Genomic DNA, 21,201 nt, shown 5'->3' with positions numbered 1-21,201 from the left:
GGTCATCCTGGGCTAGAGTGAGATCCTATCTGAAAAAAAAAAAAAAAAGCAGTGCTAATTCACAAAACAATGCTTCTGTGATGGATAACCAGGTTTTACTTCAATGAGCACACTTCTAGCAAATAGCTTTTGCCACCCAAGGCTTTAGGATTAGGAAAAAAAACATGAAATATGAGCCGGGCATGGTGATGCACACCTTTAATCCCAGCACTTGGGAAGCAGAGGTAGGAGGACCAGTGTGTGAGTTCCAGGTCAGCTTGGGTTAGAGTGACACTCTACCTTGAAAATACAAAAAAGAAAGAAAGAAAGAAAGAAAGAAGGAAGGAAGGAAGGAAGGAAGGAAGGAAGGAAGGAAGGAAGGAAGGAAGGAAGGAAGGAAGGAAAAATGTAATCAGACCCCTTGGCATATCCTTGGTCAGTTCGCTCATTCACTCCACGTTCCAGGGGAGCTTTCTACATGCTGAGCACTGGGACTCAGGCAAGTTCAACTTGACCTCACTCTCACCACCCCTGTTTGTCTCCCTCCCTCCCTTATGGACCAAATGGGTAGAGATGTGCCCATGGCTCCCACACTGGGGTTCTGGGCTCAGGCAGTCAGCCGTCCAGGCAGAAGCCAGCTCCACACAGCAGCTCTGCAGCACGGACTTTGGACAAAGCAGCTCCTTCTGTGTCTGCTTCTCCCCCCGTCTCTCTCTCCACCCTTCCCTGCCATGCTCCACTCAAGCAAATGAGTCACAGGCCATGTCTCAGCAAAAGTAGCTCCAGGCTGTTGTAGGCAGGAGCCTAGGGAGACAGGAGCACAGCATCGCGTGTTCAGTGCGTACATTCTCCCACCGAGGAGGCACCAGTCTCCCTCACTGCCAGCCGCCAGCCTCCTCTCCTTCCCACCTGGTGCTCAGCCTCCCCCCTTGCTTCTCCTCGGCTCCTTCCTGAGGCCCAGAGACGGTGCCTTGCGTCTCTAGCGGCTGGCACATGGAGAGACACAGGAACTAGCCAGAAAGAAGGAGCTAAAGGAGAACCAAGGAGCTCTGATGCCTTCTTGGGGAGGCGCCCCGGCCCACAGCCTCTGGCCCACTTAGGCCAGGAGAGCGCTGGGGGCCTGTGACTGACTGGCACACGGTGAGCAGGCTCCCTTCTCTGCCCAGCAGGCTGCTGCGTCTAATCATCTCATTGCAGCTTTCCATCTCTGATCTGCATGGACAAATTAGTGAGTAGCAGAGCCAGACCCCAGAGACTACAAGCTCCCAGGGAGGAGCCATGTCCACTTGGCTCTCCAGGACAAGGCCTTAGGGGACCTCCCCAAGGGCAAGAGACAGCCCAGGCCTCCAAGAAGGAAAAGTACAAGAGCAGGTCTAAGCCAGACCCCGGGTCCTACCCACTCCCTCGCTGCTCGCCTCCAATCCTAGGGAGAGGAGAGAGCAGGTACAGGAGAGCCAGGTGGCTGGCTTTCCGGTCCCGTGGGAGGTGCATCCTCTGACTCACTGATTCTGACAGCAAATACCCCGACTCCTCCAGATATAGCTTCACCATCCTCAAAGTCAGGGCTACTTTCTGATGATGCTAGCCTGGGAGAAAAGAAAGGAGAGGAGAGGAGAGGAGAGGAGAGGAGAGGAGAGGAGAGGAGAGGAGAGGAGAGGAGAGGAGAGGAGAGGAGAGGAACGGAACGGAACTGTTGGGCTGGAGAGATGTCTTAGCTGTTAAGGTGTTTGCCTGAGAAGTCAAAAGACCCAGGTTCAATTCCCCAGAACCCATGTAAGCCAGATGCACAAGGTTGTGCATGTGTTTGGAGTTGCTTACCCTGGCATGCCCATTCTCTCTATCTGCCTCTCTCTCTCTCTCTCTCAAATAAATAATTTTTAAAAAAAAGAAAAGATACTGTTATTGAATGTTGCATAGACTTCCTGAGTGATGGATTCCAGAATAAGTAAAACATACAGACCTGTGGGCACAATATTCAGACAATTACCAGTTGTCTATCTCCTGCTGTGTCCTGTAGCACAGGTCTGCCGGCTCTTAAAGCCATATACTGGATTGCCAGGAGAAGCTCCAAATAACTATAGCTAACACACATTGAATCCTACTGTGTCCCGTGCACTGTGCTGAGCTCTTCAGTTAATATGCATAACACCCCTATAATATAGGTAGACACAGTAAGGCAGGGGGAAGGTAGATCTCTTGCACAAAACCAAGAGCTAGAAAGTAGTGGAGCCACGACCCACCCCCAAGCAAGCTGACCTTGGAGCTGTGTGTGTGTGTGTGTGTGTGTGTGTGTGTGTGTGTGTACACACACACACACACACACACACACTGGCTTTATAAACTATAGACTATCATGCAGAGATAAAGAGTTGTTATTAGGTCACAGACAGCAGAAAGACCCAGCGCTGGGTCAGAGGACACTCAAAGGAGCTTTGGTCTGAGCATTAATCTGATTAAATATGGCTGAACTGTGTTTCAGAGCTAACTGGGAAAGTTAATTGAGAACATCTCAGGCTTTGACTCCCTCCGGAGGCACTAACCCTTACTCTGTCTAGACTCCCAACCCACAGAGAGGCCAGAAAGGGTGGGAGTGGGCCACCCTGTTGTCATGTGGCCTCGGCCTCCATGACACTTCCCAGGGAAGGAGGCCTCTTTCTAAGGCAAGCGATCACTTACTGTGAAATCAAAGAAGCAACATCTAATTAGAGGTGATAATTAATGGGCAATTAGTCTGTAATGAATTAATGGGTATGGGCAGTGATCATCAAGGCTACTCACATCCCAAAGAAACAAGCAGACACAGGGTATCCTGATAGGGTGCACATAGGGTGTGATCTTGTCCTGCCCCCCCATAATAAAATGAAAATGTCATCAAGTCCTTTGCAAGAAATATAGCGACAGCAGAACAAGTTACACGACACAATGAGGATGAAATTGGCAAACCCAGCAATGAATGGGACAGTGGCCCACACATGGCAATGGAGGAAGAAAACAACACCTGTGCATGAGGAAGAGTCCTAATAGCCAATTACGATCCATGGACCTTATCCTAAAGAACAAGAAAATGAGGAAAATATTTTTTTGCTTAAAATGTTTTATTTTATTTTTTGGTGTTTCCAGTAAGGTTTCACTCTAGACCAGGCTGACCTGGAATTCATTATGTAGTCTCAGGGTGGCCTCAAACTCACTGCAATCTTCCTACCTCTGCTTCCCAAGTGCTGGGATTGAAGGCCACCATGCTCAGCTTTAACAGTTTTTATTCATTTGCTTGTGTGAGAGAGACAGTGAACTCCAGACACATGTGCCACCTTGTACATCTGGCTTATATGGGTACTGGGGAATCAAACCTGGGTCCTTAGGCTTCACAGGCAAGCATCTTAACTTGTAAACTATCTCTCCACCCCCAGAAAATATTTTATAAAATATAATAATCACGCTGGTCATGGTGGCACACACCTTTAATCCCAGCACTTGGGAGGCTGAGGTAGGAGGATCACAGTGAGTTTGAGACCAACCTGAGACTACACAGTGAATTCCAGGTCAGCCTGGGCTAGAGCGAGACCCTATCTCAAAAAGCAAAGAAAAATACAATAAGCAGGTAAATATAAATACTAATAGGATTTGGTTATATTTGGCTTGTTAGTTTTGTTTAGGTATGATAACGATATTTCAACATAGTTAGGGAGGCTTAAAGTAGGGTCTTGCTCTAGCCTAGGCTGACCTGGAATTCACTCTGTAGTTTCAGGGTGGCCTCAAACTCACAGTGATTCTCCTACCTCTGCCTCCAGAGTGCTGGGATTAAAGGTGTGCACCACCATACCTGGCTATATATTGGCATTTTAACAATACTTATACTGGGGCTGGAAAGATGGCTCCGTAGGTAAAAACTCTTGTTACATAAACATGACTAACTGAGTTCAAATCCCCAAAACTCATGTAAAAAGCCAGACACAGTGGCAAACATGTGTAATCCCAGTCAGTCTATGGCAAGAGGGGAGGGAGATGGGAGATTCTCTGGCAGCTCTTGGGCCATCTAACCTGATATACACAGCAGTGAACAAGAGACTCAGCCTTAAAAACAAGGGAGAAGGCAAAGGCTGACACCTGACATTGTCCTCTAGTCTCCACATGTGTGCTGTGACACACACACATCCACCTTCACTCACACATGAACACAAGCACACATATGCACACAAAGATTAAAAAAGAAGGTGCTTAGCCGGGCGTGGTAGCGCACGCCTTTAATCCCAGCACTCAGGAGGCAGAGGTAGGAGGATTGCCATGAGTTCAAGGCCACCCTGAGCCACCACAGTGAATTCCAGGTCAGCCTAGGCTAGAATGAGACCCTCCCTCAAAAAAAAAAAAAAAAAAGAAGGTGCTTTAAAAAAAGAGGGTGTTGGATATAGCTCAGTGATAAAGCACTTGCCTAGCATGTACGTTATCTTGAATTCATTCCCCAACACTCCCACAAAAGAGTCCTTATTTTAGAGATGAAATAATAAAATGTTTAGGATTTTCTTAAAAAATAATTAGAGGGCAGAAAGAACTGGTATTATGCCTAAAATAAGATTGGACATGAAACTACATCAAAATAATCACAACTTGGATATAGTATTATATTCTTTTCTCTAATCTTACATATGTCTAAAATTGTCTATGATTAAAAAAAAAAGTTGGAAATCCAACACTAGGGAGGCAGAAATAGGAGGATCACTATATACGTTCAAAGCCAGCCTGAGACTACAGAATGAGTTCCAAGTCAGCCTGGGCTAAAGTGAGATCTAGCTGAAAAACAGAAACAAACAAAAAACACTTTTAAAAGTATATATCAGGGCTGTAGAGATGGCTTAGCAGTTAAGGTGCTTGCCTGCAAAGCCTAAGGACCCAAGTTTGATTCCCCAGAACCCATGTAAACCAAACATACATGGTGGCGCATGCATCTGGAGTTCATTTGTTGTTGCTAGAGGCCCTGATGTGCCCATTCTCTCCCTGCCCCCCCCCCCAGTTTCTCTTGATCTCACACCCTCTCTCTCTCATAAACAAATAAAAATAAAATATTTTTTAAAAAATATAAATCAGGGCTGGAGAGATGGCTTGGCAGTTAAGGCATTTGCCTGTGAAGCCTAAGGACTCATGTTCAACTCTCCAGGTCCCACATAAGCCAGACACACGGTGATGCACATGCACAAGGCTGCACATGCACACAATGGGGTGCATATGTCTGGTGTTCAACTGTAGTGGCCCTGGTGTGCCAATTCTCTCTCTCTCTCTCTCTCTCGTTCTCTCTCTCTCTCTTTCTCTCTCACACACACATAAAAAAGGCAATCTGTTGGGTGTGCCTCAAAATATATATATATATAAATCTGGAGCCATATCTGGTAGTACAGGCCTGTATTCTCTGTCAGTTGGGGAAGCTGAAGCAGAAAGGTAGTAAGTTCAAAGCCTATTAAGGCTAAAAAGTAAGTTTTAGGTCAGCCTGGACAATTTAGTGAGACCTTGTCTCAAAAAAAAACACCAAAAAATGGGTAAGGGCTGGAGAGATGGCTCAGTGATTAAGGCACTTGCTTGCAAAGCCTAAGAACCCAGGTTCCATTCCCCAGTACTCACATAAGCCAGATGCACAAGGTGGCTCATGCATCTGGAGTTAGTTTGTATTGGCTGGAGGCCCTGGCATGCCCATTCTCTCTCTCTCTCTTTCTCTTTCTCTCCCCATTAAATAAATAAAATATTTTTAAAAAAAAATAAGAAAGGGGAGCTGGAGAGATGGCTTAGCGGTTAGGGCATTTACCTGCAAAGCCAAAGGACCTCGGTTCAATTTCCCAGGACCCACATAAGTCAGATGCACAAGGAGGCGCATGTGTCTGGAGTTTGTTTGCAGTGGCTGGAGGACCTGCTGCGCCCATTCTCTCTCTCCCTCTCTCTGCCTCTTTCTCTCTCTCTCTCAAATAAATAAAAATAAATAAATAAAGTAAAAATGTTTTTTTAAAAAATAAGAAAGGGGGACTGTAGAAATGGCTTAGCAGCTAAGGCACATGCCTGCAAAGCCTAAGGACCCCGGTTCGATTCTCCAGGACCCACATTATCCAGATGCACAAGGGGGTGCATGCATTTGAAGTTCGTTTGCAATGGCTAGAGGTCCTGGCACACCCATTCTCTCTCTTTCCCTCCCTGTCTGTCTCTAATAAATAAATAACTAAAAGTAAAATCTTTTTTAAAAAGTCAGAAAGGGCTGGAGAAATGGCTTAGTGGTTAAGGCGCTTGCCTGTGAAGTCTAAGGACCCATGTTCAACTCTCCAGATATCACATAAGCCAGACACACAAAGGTGAGGCAAGCACAAGATCGCATATGCCCACTAGGTGGCACAAGCATCTGGAGTTCAACTGCAATGGCAGAGGTCCTAGCACCCCAAATCTCTCTCTCCCTCTTGCTCTCTCTAAAATAAAAAATAAGAAAGAATGACATCAAAATTAAAGGGAGACTAATGGAGAGACGGAGGATGGAGTTGGATTTGTGAAGGGGAAAGTGGGGGAGGGAAGGGAATTATCATGGTTTATTGTCTGTAAGTATGGAAGCTGTCAATAAAAAATAAAAATAAAATCAGGGCCTAAAAAATAACAAGAAAGAAAGGAAGGGAAGGAGGAAGGGAGGGAGGGAGGAATCAGGCCATTGTGAGCCTCACTGTGTCCATATGTAATAAATTCCTTGGAGCTGGTCAGGCCCTTGACGCACCTTCTCTGGAGCCATGTGCGCATGACCAGAAGCTCAAGGCCACTTTTCCCTCCTTAGCAGTACTGCTGCCGCTGTCACCTTTTGTTTTCTACAGCTCGGTCCACCAGCCTTCGACAGAGGTCCCGCAAGCACTGCACAATTGAAAGCAGCAGCCCCCAGGCCAAGCCACAGCATCTTCAGAAGTGAACTCCTGTCCTCCCTCTTCCCCCGTCCCCGGTGGAGCTCCCTTCTCTGTACCTGGGCCTCTAGCATCTCAGCAAAGCAGGACCAGGGCTTGACTGCCTCACTGCCTCCATCAGGGGCCAGAAATGGGCCATGAGAGGAGGGGAGAAGACAGAAGGCGTGGAAAGGACAAAGCTCTACATGAGGGCCAAACGCCCATGCTCCAGCCCAGCCCTGCCGAGACAGCCAGGCCGAGCCAACCCCACCTTTGGCAAATAGCTGACACTTCCCAGACTGCTCGAGCCTCAGCACTTCCTGGTGCTACTGAGCACAGAGCTCGCAGGCGAGGCGAGGGAGTGTTTCTGGAGCAAAGAGGACTGAGGGAGAACGGGAGAGAGAGAAATGCGAGGGAGAGCCAGGCTTGGGGATCTACAGGGGTCCTGTGGAAGGGAGAAAACACAAGGAGTGGATGCCACATCTGGTGCATTTCAGAGTTCCAATTTGCTGAGTAAACAATTGTACTAAAAAGGAGAGGAAAGAAAGGAAGAATGAAATCACTAGGCTGGAGAGAAGGCACCTGAAACATGTAAACTAAGTCAACAGACAGGTCAGCCAGTCCTCACCCTGTCCCCACAGCCCCATGCCTGCATTCCCAGCCCTTACCCGCCTAGGGGAGGTGTGCAGGAGCCACCTGGTGCTGACAATGGTCCTCTTCCTACCTCCCAGCAGCCTGCTCTGGCAAGAGACACAAGGGCCCTAGTCCACCTGTTTCTGTGGTATGGAGAGGCTCCGCCCCACACCCAGCAGCCAATCAAAGAAGGCTGCCCAGAGCCCGCCCTTTTGGAGCACACTGCTTTAGGGAACAGAGAGTTAACTTAGTATTCAAGCAAGGTGCTTGTTCCATATTCATGTCCATGCGGGGCGGTCACGAGATGACCACAGCACAGCTGCCTCTGGGCCATACCCACCTCCCTCTTCCTTGCTGCCACCGATGCAGAGATGGGGGAAGTGGGCAAAGCCCCTCTGAATCAACCTTCCTCCAAGCCCAGGGCAGGCAGGCTCAGTCCTAGGCACTGAAGAAGCCGGCTGACAATTAATCCAGCCGGTATCCTGATGCTGAGACCAAATCCTGGCTCTCCCACTGCTGGCTGCAAGAACTCAGGCAAGCTAGTGAATGCCTCAGAGTCTCAGGTCCAAGGTCACTGTGACCCTTTCCTTCACCCTGCTCCTCCCCAAGGAGGGGAGCATGCGTATGGAGGAAAAGAGCTCCCCCTCCCCACAAGAGCAAAGACACTTTATCAATGCAGGGCGTCGTTATGTAAATGAGAGGCCCACCCCATGCTGCCGGGAGAAGGCACGTTTCTGTTAGGCTAGGCAATGCCTCTGCTGAACTGAGGATACGGCAAAAGCAAGCCAAACCAGAGAGCACCCAGGCCCCAGGCTCCGGGGACCCTGCCCAGGACACACAGAACCACCGAACCCGGGCGCGTGCTCCCTCCCTCCTAAGCTTCATCAGGAGGAGAACGGACAGTGGCCGGGCAAACACAGAGGGGAAGAAGAGAAAGAAAGTAATGGGGACCGAAGAGGGATGGTCTGGCCCTGGGCTTTGTATTTGGGGATCTAGCAGGAATTGACCTAACCAACCAAGGATAGACCAAAAGTAGATGACATGAAAGAGCAGGTGGGTCACACTCAATGGGCTCCTTTTTCATTCCACCTTGAAAGAAGCCATGGGCTTCAGTAATTCCCCCCATAGATCTGGAGCTCTAACCCCAGACTTCAGCAAGATTGATCTTAACGCGATCGCCAATCCCTAGAACAATGATCAAGTCAGTAAGAATCTCTGAATTTGCATAGCCTTCTTTTAAAAATAATTTCGTTTATTTTTATTTATTTATTTGAGAGTGATAGACAGACAGACATAGAAAGAGGCAGAAAGAGAGAATAGGCACACCAGGGTCTCTAGCCACTGCAAACGAACTCCAGATGCATACACCACTTTGTGCATCTGGCTAATGTCGGTCCTGGGGAATCAAGCCCTGAACCAGGATCCTTAGGCTTCACAGGCAAGTGCTTAACCACTAAGCCATCTCTCCAGCCCATTGCATAGCATTTTTTTTTTAAAATATTTATTTATTTATTTATTTATTTATTTGAGAGACAGAGAGAGAGAAGGAGGGAGGGAGAGAATGGGCACACCAGGGCCTGTAGCCACTACAAATGAGCTGCAGACACATGCACCACCTTATATATCTACCTGGCTTTATGTGGGGACTGGAGAATTGAACCTGGGTCCTTAGGCTTTGCAAGCAAGTGCCTTAACCTCTGAACCATTTCTCCAGCCCCTTGAATAGCCTTTTAAACACATTACTTTCCATTTCAGCTTCATATAACCCAACGGAGGAAGTCCTAGATTGTTATCCCTATTTCTCATCTGATATAAACAGGTAGGCTCCAGAGGGCATAGGGGAATTATCTGGTTACACATCTTTAGAGGAGAAATCAGCTGGGAATCCAGGATTCTCCTTGCTCTTCCCTGGCTGCCACACCCATCAGCAGCCCAGGACTCAGACGGCCAGGGATGTGATACACCTGCAGGCTTGGACCTGTTCTCCAGCTGCTCTTGGGAGTTCAGGGGTTACACAGAGTTAATGATCTACTTCTGGACTGAGCATGTCCAGGGGCCTCAACCCAAGGTTTCACTGGCAATAAACTCCCTTATAAATAAGAAATGTCTAACCATTTTCTTCCTGGTCACTGACAAACCTTCCTTGCCAGCCTATTTACAATGTCCTTACATTCATTGCTGGGTGTGGTGGGACAGACTTGTAACCCTAGCACTTGGGAGGCAGAGGCAAGAGTTTGGCCAGTTTGGGCTATACAGTGAGAGATTATCTCAAAACAAACAAAATGCAAGGTACCTCTGAGGATTGTAAAATCCAAACCCGAAGAGATCTGGATGTGGGCAATTTCTCCCCACATCTTGACACTCCCCACCCCCCCCAAAAAAAGTAATTCACTGGTTAGTGGCAAGGAAGAGAATGTTCTAATACTATCCAGGTTGCAAGCTGTGGCTGAAGTGGAACAGACATGCAGCACGGAGTGTCACACTTTAGACTGGTGCCTAGGAAAGCTCTCTTGAGGCAAATGTATCATTTGGGTCAAGAACCAGATGCACCACATAGTGGACCCTCCTTTGCATTTTGCCAGTCAAATCTCAAATCTTTGTGTGCTAAGAGAGGTCTCTGACCCTCCAAACCACTTTTTATTTATTTTTTAATTAATTTATTTATTTTGGTTTTTCGAGGTAGGGTCTCACTCTAGCCCAGGATGACCTGGAATTCACTATGTAGTGTCTCAGACTCGCCTTGAACTCATGGTGATCCTCCTACCTCTGCCTCCCGAGTGCTGGGATTAAAGGCATGCACCACCACGCCCGGCTTTTTTATTATTATTTTTTTGAGGCATGGTCTCACTCTAGCCCAGATTGACCTGAAACTCACTCTGTAGGCCCAGGCTGGCCTTGAACTCATAGAGATCCTTCTACCTCTGTTTCCCAAGTGCTGGAATTAAAGGTGTGCACTATCACACCCGGCTCCCAAATCACTTTTTCAATAACCTGTAAAATACACTGGAGCTCCCTATAATATCAGCATGGAGGTGAGTTCTGGGTCTACTATTCTAAAGTTCATGTTTTGTTTTGTTTTGTTTTGTTTTGTTTTGTTTTTACTTTTAGAGACATACTAATTGTCTGTATGGGAAATGACAGAATATTGTAGACTGAACAAATCAGGCTAATGAACATATGGATCCCCTCACACTCGAACCGTTTTTGTGATGAAAACATTTAGGTCTACTCTTCTACAATTTTTTAAATTATTTATTTATTTGTAAGCAGAGACACACACACACAGAGAATGGGCACACCAGGGCCACTAGCCACTGCAAACAAACTCCAGATGGACATGCTCCTTTTTGTACATCTGACTTTATATGAGGACTGGGGAATCAAATTCACGTCATTAGGTTTTATAGGCAAGCACCTTAATAGCTGAGCCATCTCTCCAGCCAGCCCATCTTCTAGATTTTTTTTGTTTGTTTGTTTGCTTTTCAAGGTAAGTTTCACTCTAGTCCAGGGTGACCTGGAATATACTCAGTAGTCTCAGGGTGGCCTTGAACCCATGGTGATCCTCCTACCTCTGCCTCCCGAGTGCTGGGATTAAAGGCACGCCTGGCTTTGTTTTTTGTTTTTCGAGGTAGTGCCTCGCTCTAGCCCAGGCTGAGCTGGAATCAGTATGGAGTCTCAGGCTGGCCTTGAACTCACAGGGACCCTCCTACCTTTGCCTCCCAAGTACTGGGATTAAAGGCATACACCACCATGCCCGGCTAAAATCTTTTAAAAAATATTTTCTTTATTTGCAAGCAGAAATTAAGAGAGGAAAGAGAATGGGAGAATGGGTGCTCCAGGGCCTCTTGGTGTTGCCTGTGCCACTTTGTGCATCTGCCTTAATGTGGGTACTGGGGAATCAAACCCAGGATGTCAGACTTTGCAAGCAAGCGCCTTTAGCCATCTCCCCACCCCTCACCTAGAACTTTTGAAATGTAGAGTGCATTGTCATTACATTCGCCAAGCTGTCCCAGGACAGCTCCTGTCTAGTTACAAGTGGCTGACATCTCTTCTTTCCCCAGCCAACCATGGATTTGGTCTCAGTGAGATCACCCATCCAAAACATACTCAGAGGCACGTCCCCAATGGGCAGTTCCTGCCCTGGGCAGATGAGACTCCCCCAGAACACCCCGCCCCAATCTAAGTTAGGCCAGAAAAGCAGGAGCGATAGGCGCTGCGGGCTAGGGGGTGCCTGGAGCTCAGGTTGGCACTACAGACAACTGCACTTACCACACAGCCACACAGGCTGGCACCTGGTTCCGGCTCCTCCCTTTCTTCCTCAGAGGAGACAGACTACAGAGAAGTTACCCACGGAAGGTGGGATGGGAAGGGCGCCGGACTTAACAGTCCACGGGGCATTCCATCTTCAGCACATCTTTTAAGCTACAGTGCCTAGTTAGCCCTGCTCTGCTCTCCATCAGACGAGCTGGCTAAAGGGAAACCTAAGGACCTCAACTCCAGGGCTGGAAGTGTCATGGATGATGGCACCAGTTCTGATAAGCAGAAATCAAGTGACCTGGGGAAAGGAAGAGCTGCCTTTCCCCCTACTTCTCCTATCTGGAAAGTGCTTTTGGTTCCAAAGAACTAAAGGGCTGGCTGTGGAGAGCTGGATATTGAGGATAGAGGGGCACAGGAGGCAGGGCGAGGCATACTGGAACCTTCTTTTCACCTCTCCCCCACTGACCCTGTTCTGCCAATCCCCCGCTACTTCACCTCCACTACTTTGATGGCCAGCTTCATTTTTGCTGAGTTACCATCAAAAGCTATCTTAGGTGTTCCAGGGCTAAAGCCTCAACATGCGAGATGGTCCACTGTGAACTTCCCCACTCTCAAGAGGGTCTTTCCAAAGAGTCCTGTGCCCAATGCCCATCTGATGCCCAGTGCCCTGACCCTCATCCTCCTAGTCACAATCTCACTTTACCTTAAGAGTTGGGTTGCCAGCCTTACTCCCTGAGTGCGTTAGCATGAACCCCCATTTCCAACAGAGCTCCCCTAACCATGATGTTATTTTAAGACCATAGATTAAACATGACTAGGCACCCTGCTAGGCCCTGTCCTCCTTGTCCCACTACTTTGAAGGTGACAGGGTGCCTCTGCACATGTGTGCAGGGAAGCATCTGAGATCATGCACCAGGCTGACTCCCATCCCCCTTCTCCCCTCAGCCTCCCATGGGCTTGTAAGCCAATCCTCATAGGTGCGGGGATGTTTTTCTACACTTGAAGATTTGTCAAGCTGCAGGCATCCAGGTCAGTAATTGGAACAGAATTACAAAAGCTAGAAGCTGCCCAAGACAAGTCTTCTGCTAGGGCTGGATCAGGGTGGTAAAGGGAGCTGAATCTAAAACAGCCCCTCAGGCTGGAGAGGTGGCTCAGTGGTTAAGCCACTTGCCTACAAAGCCAAAGGGCCCAGGTTCAATTCCCCAGTACCCATGTAAAAGGTGGCGGCGCATGTGTCTGAAGGTCATTTGCAGTGGCAGGAGGCCCTAGAGTGCCCATTCTCTCTCTCTCTCAAATAAATGCAGTGTATTTTAAAAATTTTTTAAAAAGCAGTCCCTCCAAGGCCTCCATGAGGCTGAGCTACCTGGAGCCTTACTGCTCAGTCACAAGACCAGCACCAGGAAGAGGAGGGAGGGAAGGATATTAAGAAACTTACCTTGCACTGGAGAAATGGCTTAGAGGTTAAGGCACTTGCCTATGAAGCCTAAGGACCCAGGTTCAAATCCCCAGGACCCATGTAAACCAGATGCACACGGTGGCACATGAGTCTGGAGCTTGTTTGCAGGAGCTAGAGGCCCTGGTATGCTCATTCTCTCTCTCTTTCTTTATCTCTCTATCTTTCTTCTCTCAAATAAATAAATAAATAATTTTTTTTTTCACAAAAAGAAACTTACCTCTTTCTGGGTTCCCAGGCTTTTGGGGTCTTTGAATGAGAAGTGTTAAGAAAAGAACTCCAACCCTCTTTGCTCTCCATGATTCTGAGCTCTTGGTGCCATTCGTCAGTGACCAGGCAAGAGTCAGAGCTGGGCTAAGCTTGAGAAGGGGCAGAAAACCAGGCTAGACTAGTAGGCACCTAAACTAGACAGTGTCTCAAGCCAGAGAATGATGAGGCCAGAGCCAAAGAATAAGAGAAGGAAACACCAGCAAGCAAAAGACAAAACTTGGCCCTCCCCAGCCCTACCAAGGAAGCCCCTGCCAATGACTGCCATTGCCTTGACGTGGTTCAGACAGACCAGTGAGAGCCCCATACGGCACAATCACCCAGAATGGGGGTTCCTGGGAACTGCGACACAGAGAAAGACAGAACTAAGAGGCAGAGTGAACGTAGGCATGAGGAGAAAGGAAGAGAATTAATGAGTCCTTGTTAGAATTAGTGTTAAAAGAATAACAACAACCCCGAAAAAGCAATTAGTGTGGGAGGGTAGAATTCCCCAGCTCAGCTGATCCAGGGGACCCTAGTGGGTTAACTAGAGACCTGGCTGTTGGCTCTGTGATTACACAGAAGATAGGAGGCCTGTCACTGGAGGATCTCAGGGGACATGAGCCCTCCCCCACCCACCCACCCAGGGCTCCATGAGAAGTGTGTGCACATGAAGGACAGTGAGAAGGGCAAATGCCTCAACTAACTTTTCTAGTGGTGGAGGCTGCAGATATGTGTATCACGGGAAGGAGGCAATGAGGAGGCATGCCTGCTAGGTGCCAAGCCCTGCACTGGCCGGTTGGCATGTCTCACTTCTATCCAACAACCCTATCAGGTAAAGATGATCGTCTCTGTTCTACAGATGCGGCACTGAGGCTCCAGAAGGTTAAGTATACAGGACATGATATGCTTTATTTGTTTCCTTTTTAAAAAATATTTATTGGGCCGGGCGTGGTGGCGCACGCCTTTAATCCCAGTACTCAGGAGGCAGAGGTGGGAGGATTGCCGTGAGTTCGAGGCCACCCTGAGACTCCATAGTGAATTCCAAGTCAGCCTGGGCTACAGTGAGACCCTACCTCAAAATACCAAAAAAAAAAAATATATATATATATATATATATATTGGGCTGGAGAGATGACTTAGCTTGGTTAAGCGCTTGCCTGTGAAGCCTAAGGACCCCAGTTCAAGGCTGGATTCCCCAGGACCCACGTTAGCCAGATGCACAAGGTGGCACTCGTGTCCGGATTTCGTTTGCAGTGGCTGGAAGCCCTGGCGCGCCCATTCTCTCTCTCTCTCTCTCTCTACCTCCTTCTCTGTGTCTGTCACTCTCAAATAAATAAATAAAAATTTAAAAAAATATTTATTTATGCCAGGCGTGGTGGTGCACACCTTTAATCCCAGCACTCTGGAGGCAGAAGTAGGATCGCTGTGAGTGTGAGGCCAGTCTGAGACTATATAGTGAATTCCAGATCAGCCTGGGCTACAGCAAGACCCTACCTCAAAAACACTAAAAATTTATTTATTTGTTTATTTATCTGATAGAAAGAGAATGGGCATGCCAAGGACTCCTGTGGCTGCAATCAAACTCCAGACACATGTGCCACTTTGTGCAACTGACTTTATGTGGGTTCTGGGGAACTGAACCCAGGCCATCAGGCTTTGCAAGAAAGTGCCTTTAGGGCTGGAGAGATGGCTTAGCGGTTAAGCGCTTGCCTATGAAGCCTAAGGACCCTGGTTCAAGGCTCGATTCTCCAGAACCCATGTAAGCTCGTTTGCAGTGACTGGAGGCCCTGGCTCAGCCATTCTTTATCTATCTGCTTCTCTCTGTGTCTGTCACTCTCAAATAAATAAAATAAACAAAACAAAAGATTTGTTTGTAAACAGGGGAAAAAAAAGTGCCTTTAACCACTGAGTCATCTCTCCAGCCACATGTGGTTTCTTTCTCTTTTTTGGCTGTTGTTTTGCATATGTGTGTGTATGGCACGTGAGTATGTAGTATGTTCATCTGTGTGTGGACACATGTATGTATGAGTACGTGTGCACCTGTGTATGCATGGATATGGAGCCCAGAGAGCAGCCTCTGGTGTTACCTTCAGGAATGCCATTCACTTGTTCTTGAGTCAGGGTCTCTCCCTGGCTTGGAGTTTCTGGGGATTCTCCTGTCTTTACCTCCCCAACACTGACATTAAAGGTGCACGCTGCCATGCTTGGCATCTTACATGGGTCCTGGGGATCAAACTCAGATCTTCATGCCTGTGAGGCAAGCACCTTACCCACTGAGCTATCTCCCCAGCCATTCCCCACCACACAAACATCTAGGTTTGACTCATAGCTCCCAAACTTTCTAAACATGTGACCCAACCATGTCACCTTGCACAGGTGATTTAACTTCCGTTAGTCTCAGCTCCACCATTGGCAAAACAAGGGCACTCTTATTACATTCCAGGCTGTGGCAAAAATTAAGACAATTACTAGCCAGGGCTAGTGAGTGCACATGCTAAGTTCAACCAACATCTTCCACCACCTGTCCTCATTCAGATCATTGACTCCTTAGTTCCACAGTCAGATGCTTGAAAAGAGGGAAAGGAAATCAGCTTTTGGATGTCCTCATTTATATGCCAAGCACTTTGCTAGTCTTCAGGGTGGGTGTGGAGATGGACAAGAGCATGATAGACGCAAAACGGCCTTGCTACTTATGACCTCACAGTGCCTGACACTACCTGCACAGACCTTCATAATAGGAAGGAAAAAATAATGGCATCGAAACAGAAGAGCAGAGTTGGAGAGATGGCTCAGTGGCTAAGTTGTTTGTTTGCCTGCAAAGCCAAAGAACTCCTGTTCCAATCTCCAGGTCCCACACAAGCCAGATGCACAGTGACGCAAAGCACAAGGCGGCGCACAAGGCGGCGCACACGTCTGGAGTTTGTTTGCAGTGGCTGATGGCCCTAGCACGCCCATTCTCTCTCTCTCTCAAGTAAATAAATACTTTTTGAAAAATAGAAGAGGAGCCGGGCGTGGTGGCGCATGCCTTTAATCCCAGCACTCGGGAAGCAGAGGTAGGTCAATCACCGTGAGTTCAAGGCCACCCTAAGACTACCAAATGAACTCCAGGTCAGCTTGGGCCAGAGTGTGACCCTACCTCGAAAAAATAAATAAATAAAATAAAATAATTAAAAAAAAATAGAAGAGCGATTAGAAAGAAGGGATTCAATGGAGAGTGAATGTGGGAGTGGTACGATGGAGGGTGGTAGGAGGAAACGATCATGGTCTATTGTCTATTCTTACAGAAGTTGAATAAAAAGTTAAAGCAGGGGTGGGGGGAGGCTGGAGAGATGGCTCAGAGGTTAAGGCACTTACTTCCAAAGCCTGATAGCCTGGGTTTGACTGCCCATTACCCACATAAAGCCAGATGCACAAAGTGGCACAATCATCTGGAATTTGTTTGTAGCAGCTGGAGGCTCTAGCATTCCTTTTCTGTCTGTCTCTCTCTTTTCTCTCTCTCTCTTTCTGCTTGCAAATAAATAAATAAAATATTTTTAAAGAGCTGGGCATGGTGGTGCATGCCTTTAATCCCAGCACTTGGGAGGCAGAGGTAGGAGGATCGCTGTGAGTTCGCGTCCACCCTGAGACTACACAGTGAATTCCAGGTCAGCCTGGTCTAAAGTGAAACCTTACCTCAAAAAAATATATATATATATTTTTAAAACCAACACAATAGAGTTCTTGCCTTCAGCAGTTTATAACCTAGCAAGCTGAATGTGGCCGGGGGTGGTAAGAGCCATGGAAGACCAAGCAAACGAAGACGCAGAGCCTTGGGATCCAGAGAGAGGAGAGGAGGGGTGCAGAGCAGAGCCTGGCAGGCAGGGAAGGGCCCCAGAGAGATCATCTGACCAGAGCAAGGGCATGTTTCTAGAGCAGGGCAGCACAGGAGCTGAGCAGCCGTGAGGGGTGGAGCCTCCTGAGCAGCCTCGCCTTGGCACACTCGGAAAGGACTCGTAGGCTATTAATCAATACGTGTCTCCAGCTGGGAAGTTTGGAGGAACAAAGATAGCTGTAAGTTCACTGGTGCTCCTATTGCGAGCTGGAGTCGGCGTCTGCCCTTTATGTTTTGAGGGTTATCAGCTTGACCGCCAGAATGTAATAGAGATGACACAGTGACAAAGGTAAAAGGGCCTTAGCAGCCTTGAGGCTTCTACTTGGGTGTCTTAGGATCTGTTTTGGGGTGTGTGTGTGTTTGTGTGTGCATGCATGTATGTGTAGATGTGTGTTTGTGCGTGCATGCGCGTACATGTGTATATGTGTAGATGTGTGTTTGCGGGTGCACGCGTACGTAAGTGTACATGTGTAGATGTGTGTTTGCGCGGGCACGCGTACGTATGTGTACATGTGTAGATGTGTTTGCGCGGGCACGCGTACGTATGTGTACATGTGTAGATGTGTTTGCGCGTGCACGCGTACGTAAGTGTACATGTGTAGATGTGTGTTTGCGCATGCACGCATACGTATGTGTACATGTGTAGATGTGTGTTTGCACGTGCTGGGGATAAAACCCAGGGCCTCACATGAGTGCTAGGCAAGTGCTCTACCACTAAGCTCCAGACCAGCCCAAAATATTCTCTCTTGAGCCTGCCTCGCAGAACCGCCTGCTTCACCTCTGTCTCAAGGAACTCAGAGCGACAGGTCCAGCTCCCAGATGACAGCCAGAATCCTCTGCTAGCCATGTGAGGAGCCTCCTCGGCTGTGTGGACCTAGGGGAGTCTTCAGACCTTCAGATGACGGTAAGAACAAGAGACAACTCGTGCAAGCAAGAGTTCCCTGGCCCACTGAACTGAGAGCCCTAAGGGGCGGGAATGCATTCCCCTTCGGAGCTACTACATTGAGTGATAGGCTGCGCAGCAACAGTTAACCAGAGCCAAGTCTGTACTCCGCTAACCTGACTTGTGAGCTGGAAAGCAAGGCGAGGACGGTGCTGCAAAGGGCTGAGAACAGAGGGCAGGGGGGAAGCCGCGGGGCGCAGGGAGGGGAAGGAGAGAATCAAGCCGCGCTCACAGCCCTCCACCCCACCCCCAGCCCTGCTCTTCTGGAGTTGATGCCGGATCAATACGACTCATAACACAATTCGCCCCCAGGGAGACAACAGGGAAAACTGGTACGGAAAAAGCTGTTTAGAACGGAGCTATTCATAACAGCAACAAATTGGATACAACCCAAATTCTTTGCAATTCAGTAAGGCAATATGTGACAGAATTATTTATGGCCATTTAAGATGACAAATTTACAGGCAGTCATACTTAAGAGTGTCACTATAAAATAAAATAAAATAATGAAATAAAATAAATTCATCAAACAAAAGAAGTGCATGACAGAACAATAGCTGCCCATTAATTACGAGTATGTAAAAACATTAAGAAAGCTCAGCAGGGCCAGGCGTGGTGGCACATGCCTTTAATCCCAGCACTCAGGAGGCAGAGGTAAGAGGATCACCATGAGTTCAAGGTCACCCTAAGACTACACAGTGAATTCCAGGTCAGCCTGGACTAGAGCAAGACCTTGCCTTAATAAATAAATAGCAGGGCGTGGTGGCGCATGCCTTTAATCCCAGCACTGAGAAGGCAGAGGTAGGAAGATTGCCGTGAGTTTGAGGCCACCCTGAGACTCCATAGCAAATTCCAGGTCAGTCTGGGCTAGAGTGAGACCCTACCTCAAAAAAAAAACAATAAAAAATAAGAAATAAAATAAATAAATAAAAATAGGGCTGGAGAGATGGTTTGTTGGTTAAGGCACTTGCCTGCAAAGCCTAAGGACCAGGGTGTGACTCCCCAGGACCCACGTAAACCAGATGCACAAGGTGGTGCATGCATCTGGAGTTCATTTGCAATGGCTAGAGGCCCTGGTGTGCCCATTCTCTCTCTTCCTCTTTCTCTCCCTCTTTCTGTCTCTAATAAATATTTTTAATTTAAAATAAATAAATAAAATAAGCAAAGCTCAGAAGAAAACACAGAGCAGGCATATGCTTCAATATTTACCAACTCTTTCTTTTAAAGGCAAAGCTGATTAAATACCTTTTTTTTTTTTCTTTTTTACTTATTTGAGAAAGAGAGAGAGAGAGAAAATGGGTGTGCCAGGGCCTTCAGCCACTGAAAACAAATTCCAGGTGCATGTGGTTTACATGGGTCCCAAGGAATCAAATCTGGGTCCTTTGGCTTTACAGGCAAATGCCTTAACCACTAAGCCATCTCTCAAGCCCAAGTATCATTATTTTATTTTATTTATTTTTATTATTAATTTTTTTTTGGTTTTTCAAGGCAGCTAGCCCAGGCTAACCTGGAATTCACTATGTAGTCTCAGCAGGGTGGCCTCAAACTCACAGCAATCCTTCTACCTTTGCCTCCACAGTGCTGGGATTAAAGGTGTGCGCCACCATGCCCAGCTTCCAAATACCATTATTTTTTGTTTGTTTGTTTGTTTGTTTTTCGAGGTAGGGTCTCACTCTGGTCCAGGCTGACCTGGAATTAACTCTGTAGTCTCAGGGTGGCCTTGAACTTACGACGATCCTCCTACCTCTGCCTCCCGAATGCTGGGATTAAAGGCGTGCGCCACCACGCCTGGCCCAAGTACCATTATTTTTAAAATATTTTCATTTATTGGCAAGCAGACAGAGAGAGAGAGAGAGTATGATCATGTCAGGGCCTCTTGGCTGCTGCAAACTCCAGATGCATGTACCACTTAGAGCATCTAGCTTTACATGGAGTACGGGGAATCAAACCCAGGGCGGCAGACTTTGCAAGCAAGTGCCTTTAACCACTAAGGCATCTCCCAGTCCAAGTGCCATCACTTTTAAAGTACCAATTAAGGGGATGTAGCTTAGTGACAAAGCATTTGCCTAGCATTGTAAGGTCCTGGTTCCATCCTCAGCACCATTAAAAATAAATAAATAAAAGTGGCAGGAGACTCACTTGAGCCCAGGAGTTCAAGACCAGCCCGGGCAGCACAGTGAGACTTCATCTCAATCAATAAAAAAAATCTCAGGAATTCTAAAAACAGAGCCTCAATCGCACGGGACTCAGAAGACACGGTTTCTAGAGCTGGAACCTGCTCTCTGTCACCCAAGTAACGGAGGTGCAGTTTCAGGCCCAGGGGAGGAAGAAGAGAAGGAATGCGAGCAGAAGGGCCAGCAAGATGACTGAGGGAGGGGGTGAGAGGAGGAGGGTCTCCCAGAGTAACATCTCCTCTGCAAGGGAGCCCCATGTTAGAAAACAAACCCACCAGTGTTTGCTGACACGTGCAAGGAAAAGGACTCACACAAAAGCCACCCATTATCCCATAATTATTGTCTCTCTCGTGCCTGCAATTAACAGCTGTCTGAGAGGCGGCTGCTGGGGTAAATAAATGTTCACCCCCATTACAGTCAATCAGCCAGCTGAAGCGCCAATTAACAAGCCCACTGCAGAGATGCTCCGCTTCCCGGGGCCCAACAGCAACTGCAGGAAGCCGCGGCACAAACCCAGCGCTATCCCAAAAGATGCTCAAGGTGGCACCTACGCTCAAGCCATTCTCGCCTTAAATGAGCCCGCCTGCACAAGCAAGAGCTACGACATTGGAGCCAAGTCCAAAGGGGCTGCATGTGTCTGTATTGCTGGGAATGACCCCAGCCTGGAGAGGCGAGGGAGGGAGAAGGCCTCAGAGGGGGCTGCTATCTCAGAACTACAGGAGAGAGACAAAAGGCAAAGAGGGAATCCAGACAAA

General features: G+C 47.8%; 1 protein-coding gene across 6 annotated transcripts in view; it reads right to left on the bottom strand.

Annotated features, from left to right (window-relative positions):
* The window catches only part of Plekha6 (pleckstrin homology domain containing A6), a 180,927-nt gene that overhangs the window by 115,612 nt on the left and 44,114 nt on the right, over nucleotides 1-21,201 (bottom strand). The window lies entirely within an intron of this gene.

Source organism: Jaculus jaculus, chromosome 1 (genome assembly GCF_020740685.1).
Source record: "Jaculus jaculus isolate mJacJac1 chromosome 1, mJacJac1.mat.Y.cur, whole genome shotgun sequence".
In the NCBI taxonomy this organism is placed as follows: domain Eukaryota; kingdom Metazoa; phylum Chordata; class Mammalia; order Rodentia; family Dipodidae; genus Jaculus; species Jaculus jaculus.
This window is presented reverse-complemented; position numbering and strand designations above follow the sequence as displayed.